This window comes from Parasteatoda tepidariorum, chromosome 6 (assembly GCF_982258835.1).
Source record: "Parasteatoda tepidariorum strain Cologne lab strain chromosome 6, Ptep-v5.0, whole genome shotgun sequence".
Lineage (NCBI taxonomy): Eukaryota > Metazoa > Arthropoda > Arachnida > Araneae > Theridiidae > Parasteatoda > Parasteatoda tepidariorum.
Window position 1 is genome coordinate 103,118,847 of NC_141760.1, and position 10,529 is coordinate 103,129,375.

The 10,529-nt window shown below is 27.5% G+C and overlaps 1 long non-coding RNA gene across 1 annotated transcript; it reads left to right on the top strand.

The window, feature by feature from the left end:
* Nucleotides 1-3,055: 3,055 nt before the first annotated feature.
* Nucleotides 3,056-4,966, top strand: LOC147808256 (uncharacterized). The gene is made up of 2 exons (XR_015434930.1): nt 3,056-3,193; nt 4,788-4,966. It is a non-coding gene; the product is annotated as an uncharacterized LOC147808256 (long non-coding RNA).
* Nucleotides 4,967-10,529: the final 5,563 nt, after the last annotated feature.

The following is a 10,529-nucleotide window of genomic DNA, read 5'->3' on the forward strand; positions in this document are numbered from 1 at the left end:
TCTTGTGCCCATTATTTTATATTTCAATCTACTCAATTATTTTATTTGAATTTGCTAATTGCAAAAATTGAAGTTAGGATCAATTTTGGAGTGACTTTGCGGAGTATGCAATGGTATTCTATTGCCATCACAGCAGCAGTTGAAATGGTGTGTTAACAGCGTAGACAGGATTGAGGCGTTCACTATGTGACCTTCCCATTTGTACATGATTGTTATCACTTCCAAAAACTGGATTCATCACTGAAGACGACCTGGTTCCATTTGGAAGTAGTCCAATTCCGTCAAAGATATCAACACTCCAAGCGGAGACAACGTAGTGTGGGTGTCAATTCGGCTTACGCTGTACAGCAGCACATTACTTATACATACGGTACCATCCCATACGATGCGTGATCACTCCAACATTAAACCACGGTGCCATGACAGCCCAGCGGTATGTGCGTGATATTCTTCAGCCACGTTTGTTGCCTCTCATGCCTGGGCACCCAGAAGCCATTTTTTCGAAAATGCAATACTCAGCAACTCACAAAAAGGGTGTCACAGGAATGCATTTAACACATTATCGCCTTTACCTGTTCTATTTGATCCCCAGATTTGTCACCGAACTAGTGATTGTGGAACCATTAGGAACGGCAAGTAGGATAGCCTCCGAGTTTAGCTGCCCAAGTAGCACAGGGATATTGTAACAGCTTTAGTCTACATCGACCGACATTGTCAATATTGGCGAAAATCGAAATTGTGTGTACGATATTGTACGATTCCCGTCGATTTCATATTAAAAATGTGTTTGTAAAACATTATCATTTAAAACTTTATTGTGTTCTTAAATCAAAATTAATCATTTAAAAGACAAAAAATGACGTCAAATTGTTATAATTCCAAAAAATAAGTTTGAAATATAAATTTAGAGATATCCGAACAACACCCGGACAATATTTGATATCAATATTGCAATCGTGTTTTTGTCACGACATCGATCGTTTTTTCTAAATACTTAAATCTACGATCTATACCACTCGGAACCGTAACCATAACCCGTTAAGATGCTGTGTATCATTTTCCGCTACACCTGCAGTCTATTTATCTTTTTTCTACTTATATTTAAATCTAATTTCGTCTGATAAGATTTATACCTTAGCGCGTAATGTAAATGTAATGAAAATTATTTCGATTTAGCGAGACCGAAAACTCAAACCAGCTGAAGATGAAGGGGAATTAATGGACCTTGTTGAAGTGAGCGAATTCTCTGATCTTGGCAGGTATGTGCTGTTTTTAATTTATATAATTATATATTGCAAGAATTATATTGATTTCCTCCTTTTTCTTGTCCAGGCTGCTTAACTATTTAATTATATCACGTTATTCAATTCTCATATTCACAAACAGTGGCGTAATTTTATAGTATGTTTGGAGTTGTTAAGCCTTCTGGCATGCTTATGTTTATATTTTTTCACACCTGCCAACTAGTACGTTCGATGAAAAATATTTTTTAATACTTGAACTAATTAAAAATTTAAAAGCTAAGTGAGCTAACAAATAGATCATATTTGCATATTTTTTAATTATTAATTTGTCAAGGTAGATTGAAAGGTTTTTTTTTCGAAATTTTAAATTGAAGATTTTGTATGTCTACTAGATTGATTTAATATGTCTACTGAAGATTTAATAAGATATCTAATGTTGCTGCTAGTAAGAAGTTTTCTTTTCAACTGTACAAGTTTGGAGTAAATAAATATTTATATACATATATGTGTGTGTGTTTAAGTATTATTTAATATTATGCTTAATGTATCTAATTAATATATAATGTTTAAATTACAAACAAAAAAATAATTGAATCATGAAAATTTTATGTGTCTACATCTTACTTACCGAACCGAGTAGCTCATTAATCAAGTAATTCATAATTTCAGAAGGGGTTTTAACTTACATAAACTGAAGTTTGTTAACTATTATATTATATCACATTAATCAATTCTGATATTCCCAAAGATTTTGTTTACTTTTATTGGTTCTGTGCACTATAACAATTTGTCTGCTCATCTCGGACTAAAAAAATGTCTGAAAGACTTGAAAGATGACGAACTTGTTCAATGTTTCTACCATATACTCGTGCCAAGGAATAGGATATCTCTCCTGATACTATTCTTTGGGTACATATATGTATTTATTAGGCTACATATAGGGTATCTGCACACCTAGAAAGTCATGGATTTCATTATTGAACAAAATTTGTCATGTCAAAATTGTCAAAATTTGTTTGTCTTAACTATTTTTTTTTTTTTTTTAAATTGTGAATTTAGGTAACTGAAAAATCAAACTTGTAAACACAGCACTTTTGTTATTTTAAATTAGTAACATTCATGTTTATTATTGTGAAAAGTATCTTGCAGAAAGATATTTGTGCTAGAGAGTTTTGTCGCAGATAGCTCGAAAAAATTCTGCCTCAAGGATTCAGAGTAGTATAACAGCTTTGGTTATATCTATCATTTCAATTAATGTTATTATAATGCTTTTTTGAATTTTTTATAGTGTTATTGTTGGATAAAATAGTAACTTCGGTAAGTCATGACAACTTCTTGGAATTCTTTGTAACATATTTTAACTTATGTGATTCTTTAGTCAAATATGACTGGGATATTTGTTTTTGTTATGATTATTAGTTATTAGATGTTTAGATGATTATTAGATGTTTTGATGGTATTGGTATTTCTCCGCACACAATTTATACATAGAATTCCTGATAATTGGATTAGTTAACATGCAATCTGATATTGCAATGTTTAATATATTTAAGCAAATGCCATTACTTTGGAAGCTTCTCATATACAAAATTAAGAACTAATGCAAGAACTCTTTTAAAGAATAAAGTGACTGAAATAAGAAATAATATATTATAAAAATTGAAAAATTTAGATAATTCCTTCCTTCAGCAATCCCGTGCCCGTTTTACTTGTATGGTCTTAATTGATGATAAAATATGTTGTACATTTTGTAATAGTTATTAAAACATTATATATATACACATCTTTTTTTTTCCTTTCAGATATGTTATTTTGAAACCATCTGTAAAGGCTATTTATGCTCGTTTACTTCAGCACCATCTTGGAATTGGCGATGATGTATTGTAAATTAAAATGAAAAGGGAAGCAGTGTTTTGAAAGCCTCTCAGCGGTTAGAAACACCATCTTGGGTAATTTTATAGACTTAGAATTTTAAAATTTGTAATAAGACTTTAATTTTTCATAAGTCATTATCTTGCACTAAAATGGATCAGTTATTCCTTAAATTAATTACCCTGGTCCTTCCTGTTTTATTTTGCTTAGTTTGTATTCTAAACTCTAATACTTTTACATTTTACAGTATTGTATGTTTCAAAGTTCAAAAATTAGCCACTCTTAAAGTTTTGCAATGTTTTTCATGGCGTCTTTTCTCAACTTCTAGCTATTAGGGTTTGTTGATTTAAATCAGCTTGATTTAATACATGATTTAAATCAAATGATTTTTTTTTTAAAAAAATCATTGATTTTGAAAGTTAAAAAACAGTGTTTTAAATTATTGATACTTTTATTGCTTTCTTTTCTTAGTTTTAAAATTTATTTTAAATAAATTGCTGCTTTAATTAATTTTAGTTATTAAAATTACTTTCTTTCTTGGTGTGTGTTAAATTCCAACACATTTGAAATTACATTTTTAAAAATCTTTTTGATTCCTGAGATTGATTGGATAGCATTAAATGTGTACAGATTAAAGTACACATTAAATGCTGTCTTAATATAGACTGGCATAGCTGTAGAAAGTAATTAATATACATGAATTAAAAAAAAAATGCATTTTATTAGTGGAAAATGTATATTTCTAAAGCTTGAGGTTATATTAGAAGGAAATTACCCTAATATGTCAAAAATAGAAGGAAAAAAAGGGGGGACTGATGAATTCAGATGTTTTTTTTTTCTGATTTAGTGTCATTCTTCCCTTTCAAAGTCTATTTGAAGCAGTAGAGTTATTAACTGGTAACTGTTTTTTTTTTTGTCATAATATTTTTATAGTATCTTTGACATCAGATTTTCTATAAAGAAATTTTGTGAAAAAAAATTCCAATGAGCACATAAATTTTTTTTAGCTTAACTTATCTATTTTGATATAAGATTAAAAATGAATATTTTAATATAAAAATATATAGATTAAGTATTTATTTATTTATTGATGAATGACTACATTTATAAGCACAATCTGTTGCATTTATTTTGTCATGTTAAAAATCAAGAGAAAAAAAATCTCACCTTTTAATTAAAATTATGGTTTGCTAATTGAAACTTTGTTTTAATAGTTAAAGAACAGGGATCTGTGTCCAAGCCAAATTTATTACCACTTAGCGGTACCTTTACAAAATACTTCATTGCCAATACTGGGATTAGAACCCGGATCCCCTCATCGAAAGGTGACCAAATAATTTTTAAAAATTATTCAAAGAAAAACTTCTTTCCATCTATTATATTATAAAATATAATATTTTCCATACGTTATAAACTTACTTGTAAAGGGTCGTATGGTTCTTACTATAAACTTACTCGTTTTCCATGTGTTATAAACTTACTGAAAACATAAAAACTGCTCTGATTCTATACAAAAGAATTGTCAACGTAGGGATTAGCAGGAACGCTGCTAGTAGTACTTGCGTTATGCTTATGTCTATTTTAGCTCATGTAATGTTTTCAATACAGCTATTTGTCTTTTAATTTAAAAATATTAAAATTAATCACAGTTCATGTCTTATTTTTTTTCAGCTGCTACCTTCAGACTGTTTAAAGAAACTAGCTGACTAAAAAAAGCTGAAAAATTTGGTGAAGTTCTTGCCACCGCCAACGACCAGGAAGGCAGGAAGACTAAGTTTGCCTCAACTGACACAGTTTTGTTTTAGAAACAATTGATTGTATTAAAGAATACAATAAATTATAGAAATTAGTTTATTATTCTTTACTGTTTAATAAAAATTATATTTCATTTACACATTTGACAACTGTTCAAGCCCTAATAGATATTTTGGCAACACTTTAATGGACAAAGGCTGTAAGTAAATTAAATTGCAGCTTATTCTACCATGCTTACCCTTTTTTAAATCAGAAATCTGAGGATGTGACTCCTGTTATTTTATTATGACAATATCAGTGTAGATATTGCTTTTTTTTCCTTTTTAATCAGTTTTCTTAAAATCGAACCTGATGCTGCGAAGATAAAGAATTTTGTTTTCCATACATACTATTTTAGTAGAATACAGATTGTATAATACTAAAACGTCACAAGAAAAAAGTTTATCCTTTTAAATTAAACATATTGTAATTTTAATCTACATAGTAAAATATAGATGCTGTAGAAATTATTGCACAAATCACTTAAAATATTAAAATTATTTCACAGTATAAATGGCTGCTTGGGAAGAAATATCTTAACAAAACAATTTACTTTCTAGCTTATTTTCTAGAATAATAGTAAAATATACCTGCCTACCCAAACTTACTAAATATTAATAACTAAGCTGCAGACTTTAAAATTCTATAAGTTTTGGTAATAACAAATAATTTAATTTTAAATAAGCTAGAATGGTTTTGTTATCAGCTTTTTCCAGGCTACAAACAGGCATGAATATTTTCAAAAACTAATTTTTATTTCCTCAAATAACGTAATTTTGGCGATTGTCTGCATTCCACAGCATTCGTTTTTTGAATATCGTGCTGACGATGTCGGACGACATAGTACAACGTTTGTAAATGCAGAGAGATGTCGATCGACGTTCCCCAACGTTTTCACAATATCGAACAATATTGTTTTGCAATATTGAATATACGTTATACAAGGGGTCCATTTTTATATAGTACAATATTTCGCTACGATATTGTACAATGTTCAAAGCTAAGTTTTTAAGATATCGTTTTTGTGAATTGTGCTACTTGGGTGATTTAGCTATGTTTTTTATTGCTATTGTGGTATATTTTATGCTAATCGATATCCTAAGGAGCTTGAATGCTCCAATGCCCGATTTTTTTAATCACTTACTTTTATCACTGTTGTACTTGTATACGTCAGATTTTGGTTTATTGTGACTTCCCTTTCTGGGTAAACTACTTTCTTTGTTCATGAATATACTTCAGTTATGAATGCTTTGATAATTTTTGGAGAGAAAAAAAAGTTTCATAAATATTTTTTAAACTCTAAGGGTATTTTCAGAAAGTATGATGCTAATTTATTGCAAATAAATACTGCCCATTTATTTTTTAAATCGCTAATTTACCGCTAAATAATTCAATAAAAAACTTCATTCACAGCAAATACATAGTAAATGAGGTGGCGTCATCTACATTTAAACCGTAAAACTAAATAATGTGAAATTTATTTATTTATTTATTATTATTTTTTAGCTATGCTATATTACAGTTTTAGAATGCATACATGTATTAGCGCAAGTACATGTATAAGATTGACTCTAAAACTTATATATAAAGCTGTCTTGAAAAAAACTGTAATGCAAAAATCGTTATACATTTTCAAAGTAACTATTGGTATTAAACAATTAAAGGTGGAGGATATTCGAGTTAACATGAAGTAGTTTAAAATAACTGCTTTGGAATGAAATTTCAGAGGCTTTTAAAATTTTTATGGCGGAATTTCTCAAATGGATAGTAAGCAAATTTTCAGAATCCTATAGAATTAGAAGGAAAGCCATATGTTCAAAAATAATATTTAGTCTTAATTTTAGTGCTGCCATCTATACTATTTCTTTGTAAGCTTTTAAAATGTTCCCTTTTTTTGTTGCTTCATTGAAAATAATTGTTTTTAAATTGTGAGAGTTGAACTGAGATTATATTTTTAAAAACTATCTAGAGAAGAAAACAGAATAATTAATTAAAGAAAAATTAATTAAGTATAACTAATTATATTTTTTATTTTTGAAAATAATTTCTATTATTAACAAAATGGACAAAACAAAAAAGGACCAACTATGGGAATAAATAGCTGATTATTTAGTTTCTTTTTATTAAATTGAAGGCATAAAAAATCTTCAGTCAGCTATAACTTTGATAAGGTTAAAACTATATTAATAAAATTTCAAATCACCAAGCAATATTTATTATTGTAAATGCTTTTTTTATTATCTATAAAAAAATAGTTGATTTGTTTTATAACAAAAAAAAAAAAAAGAAAAAAAAAGAAAGAAAAAGGTCTAACATACTGCTTTTTTACTATGTTGTATACAAACTAAATATATTATTAAATTTTAACTAATTACTTTTTGATTTGAATAAATGTTTATTAGAGAAAATCATTTTGATTTAAGAATGACTTTCTTTCTCCATATTTTTTAACTAACCAAAAAATTATTTTTTTATTACTCTAATTTCAATATTTATAAATATATTATTAATTTTGAAGGCTATTATATATTTTGTTGTATGTATTTTAAGCGTTAAATTTTATAAATAATACATTTGAATTATTATCTTATTTTAGAGCAGCATTTGTTTAACTTTAACATTTATAACAACATTTATAACATTTACTTAATAAAAATATATTTCCTTCATATTATTTGTCCGGTGTTTTTGACTTTACTTACTCTCTGCCATGATTGATACTTATTATATTATGAATTACATTCAAAACAAAAGAATAAAACTTTCTTTCATGGGTAAATATTTCAATATTAAGAAAATTTGCGTTAATTGGAATTTTTATTTTAATAAAATTGTCATGACACTTGAAATAAATGGTATACTTTGCAAAAAAAAATTATAAATAAATAAATAAAAAAATTTTTTTTTTTTTGTATTTGATTAAATTTTTTTATATTTTTTATATATATTTTTGATAAATATTTTGTTCTGTGCGAAAGAAAGTTTAAATTTAGGATTATACATGGGCTTTTTTATGATCTTATACAAGGATTGGATAAAATAATGGAAAAACTTCTATAGTACCGGTAACCGAACTGAAAGCAATGTTTTTGAATAACCAAAAAATATAATGATAAGCTTGTAACTTATATCAAATACGTTGAATATTATATGAAATAACTGCACAAAATTTCGTAAACCTAGCATAAACATTTATAAAGATATGAACAGTTATATAAAAAACTTTTTTTTGTTGTTGTTTACATTCCCCCAATATATCTGCAGAAATGTTCAATAAAATTAAACAAAATTTTTAGAATAATTTTTGATTAATAATAAAAACATCATTTTAAAATAAAAATAAAAAATCGTTAAAAATTTGTGCAAAATATAATATCTTTAAAATAATCCTCTTATACTAGACATCAATTGTTTTTTTTCTTTTATAATTTTATTCAGAATTGTATTTGTTAACTTGTGAAAAAAATCCGACTTTATCTTGAAAACGTTAAAAGTTTCTAGCAAAATTCTTATTAGTTTTTGTACTTTTTTTTATAATTGAAAACTCTTAATGAAAAGGGATTTACCCCAAATTTAATTTTCTATCATAAAACAAAATTTCTTAGCAGATGATAATACTCTAAAAAAATAGTCCAGACAATAAAATATAAGGGTATTCGGAAATAGAACATGTGATGCAAAATATAATTTAATAGGATGTGGTCCTACATAATACCGATGCCCTTTTCAGAAAATCTTGCTTAAAACGACAAAGTTAAATTTTTGGGCAAACTCCCTTTACCCCCACCCCCCCCATTCAAAGTTTTCTTTCCAAATGAACAAAAACTACTGAGAAAATTGCTAGAAACTTTTTAAATTTTCAAGATATTCAAATCGGACCTTTTTCATAAGTTATCAAATACGATTCAAAACAAAATTATGAAAAAAATTTTTTTTTTGATTGTTACCCACGCATTCGCAGTATCCAAGGATTATTTTTAAATGCTCATATTTAATTACCGTTAATAACGTTTTTTTTTCTTCCAAATTTTAAAATAAAGTTTTTATTATTAATTTAGAAGTACTCAACAAATTTTGTTTAATTTTATTGGATTTTGCTTTAGTTATAGTAAGTAAATGCAAATCAAACAAATTAGTTTTTTATGAAAATGTCCGTATCTCCAAGAATATTTAGGCTAAGTTTACGAAGTTTTGTGCTGTTATGTTCTTTGATAATTAGCATAATTGAAATAAGCTTACACGCTTATCGGCGTACTTTTAGGCGAAGCGTGTTCTGGATCATTATTTTTCATTCATAATTTATTGCAGATCCCTAAAATATTTAAAAGCTTCATTAATATGTATGAGAATTCTCATGACGTAAGCACTTTTAAAGTTTAAAATTAATTCTCAAAGTATTTCTTGAGAAATATGAAAAAATCTGTTAATATCAAACGATTCCATTATTTTGCCCTAAACCTATATTTTTTCATTTTCATTATCGTCGTTGAATAGCCGGCCCAATTTTGGGGATTACGACTACTAATGTTCAACTCCGTAGCCTTGTAATTTTTAACCAATCCAGAAGACAAGTAAACTCCTGGATCAGTACCCCCAGAGGTATGATTTGTTATGGGAACATGGAGGAGTTAGTGACTTGACAGATTTAACGTGCATCAGTCATCATTTACTACTCGGGAGTCTTCATCGGGCAGGTTAGCTACATTTTCAACAGAACAAAATGATACTTGTTTTTTCGACCCATTGAAAATGATTGATATCGCAAACAAAATACTTTGTTTGAAAAAATTCAATAACGATCGTAGAAATGGATGGCATTTTTTTTTTAAAAAAAACACATGGTCTAGATTTGAAACTTCTGTTATTGCGATAATATATTCATTAGCATTGCAATCAATTAGGCTAATTAATCCCTGTTACTTCCAATGATTACTGTGATATGCCACAATATACATTACATGTTTCCTAGCTTTTAAAATTTCTTAAATTTATTTTTTTAAGTATTCCTAATCGAATTTTAATTAAATTAAACCAATTATTAAATTTTTATCACATTTTAAAAAAAGCTAATATTAATTACATTTTAAAAGCAATTTTATTCTTCTCTTAATAATCAATGCAACGACTATAATTTTATTTGCACAATCAAGGGCGCCGGCAGAATAATATAAAAGGGGGTGCAACCCTCTAGCAAACTACCCCCCGCCCAATTTAAAAAAATATATATATTCTGTTATTACATTTTGTTTTGTTATTACATATACTTTCATCTGTTAATTTAATTCATTGTTGACAAGATATTTAAGTACGAATTTCTTGTACGAGACTTGTAATTTTACCACGAGATTATATTGATGGCGCTGACATAGCTACTGACTTTGAAATAACTACAAATAGTAGTTTCGTAAACTAACGTGTTTGTGCACGCTTAACATTGGTCTTTTTTGTGTTGAGGAAGTCCTACAGTTGTGAGAAGTCAGTTTGTGTTATACACTTAAACTAAATAACTAATAGAAAATATAATATCTATATATGGGTCATTCTCACGAAAACTGTCATTTTTCAGTTCATAAAGTAAAGTGAATAAAAAGCTCTGAAACTTTTTATATTAATAAAAAT